Here is a 1,851-nt window from a genome sequence, read left to right on the forward strand (position 1 = left end):
ATATTAAGCTGAAAAAAATATTTTAAACTATTCTGATGTAACCAATGTATGTATACAATTTTGCATAAAGGATTTTACTTTTTTGCAACTTTTGCAATACACACACACAATTACTCTTTGCCAACAAATTTGCAATGAATACAAGTCCTAATATTTTATTTTGCCTTAAATAGAGACTAATTTAACTTGTTTGAATGAAAAACTAAATAAGAAAAAAGCTACATCCAAGCACTTTTTTGCTGCCTGTTATTTATGGTCCTGCTTGAATTGGAAACTCTGCTTATGTTTCTTTTCCAGGGAACACGTACTGCCTGTTCCCCACTAATGGAAAAAGCCTTGTGTGAAATGAATATCATATATCTGAAGCATGTGCACCCTGTAACTATACGCCACTGACATTCTGACACTTGTCTATCCTTAAGACTCAGCACTGGCTGTGATATTAAAATTAAATGGACCCAAGTGCCTATCATAGACTGTCAACTGAAATTTGAGCTTAAATAAATCACAGCATTTAATGGACCAAATACTTTACAAACTATGCTGCGTAGTCTTGCTATGTTGTTTTAAAAAAACTGTGAACATAAAAAACCTAATAAATATTTATGAGCCAATTACATGCTCAGCGATAATAATTTAATCATTTGTACAATGATGTGATTAGTGTGCAAGAACAAGCATTGTATTGAGGTTCATATAATTTCATAAAAAATATGTTATTTTAGTTACAAGAAGTTACTCAAAATGTTAAAATATTAAAGCTGACTAAAAGTTTTACTTAAAATAAAAGGCCATTTTATATGTATTTATGAATAAAACATTTTTTTTCAATAACCTTATAACATTTGGTCATTATTAGTAATTGCAAAAGAAGTTTACTCAAGATTTACATATTTTTTAACTATTGAAAAACATGGCATAGATGCATGATAAAAATACACGTCTGTCACTGGATATGGAATATGGAAATCACTGTCAAGCAGACGTAAGGAGAATGCTGCACTTCACCAAACTGAGCAACACGCTTGTGCTGAGTAGACACACTTGAGCATATATAAGCAGCACAGCTAGATGCTTGCTTCAACTGAGAGGCATCTGGTTCAGGTGAGCACACGATGTATGCTATTCTTACTTTATGGTTTTATCTATTCAGATATTTAAAAGCATTGCTGCTTGAGTGAATAATATACATTATAACGCTTAAGAAAATTAACTTTTTTAATACAAAATTATCTTGATGTGTCAATACCTCTTAAACTGTGCATCTGTTTTCTTTTTGTAGAAATTTGGTTTCACACAAGATATTCATAGTTTCAGTCAGGATCCCGTGAGGTAAGCAAAATACTGCAAAATGGTACATTTACATAAAAGCATCTGAAATAAACACATATATAAACACAGACAAGGCCCTGTCACCCTATAATATTTTATCCAACTTATGAAAGGTTTGTCTAACACTAAAAATGGAATAAAAAGAAACCCTAATACTAGAAGCCTCTTTTGTTTCTATACATAGAATAATGATAACAAATAAATCGAATATGTAGCTGATCTGAGGAAAATAGTCATAATAAAATTTTTCACAAGTCAACAAATGTTGTCCAAAACATTATAGTGCGACAAGGCCTTTACACAGACAAAAAGGTACCTATCTATCTATCTATCTATCTATCTATCTATCTATCTATCTATCTATCTATCTATCTATCTATCTATCTATCTATCTATCTATCTATCTACCTAGCTACCTATCTATCTATCTATCTATCTATCTATCTATCTATCTATCTATCTATCTATCTATCTATCTATCTATCTATCTATCTATCTATCTACCTACCTACCTACCTA

Source organism: Austrofundulus limnaeus, unplaced genomic scaffold (assembly GCF_001266775.1).
Source record: "Austrofundulus limnaeus strain Quisiro unplaced genomic scaffold, Austrofundulus_limnaeus-1.0 Scaffold4, whole genome shotgun sequence".
NCBI classification, from domain to species: Eukaryota; Metazoa; Chordata; class Actinopteri; order Cyprinodontiformes; family Rivulidae; genus Austrofundulus; species Austrofundulus limnaeus.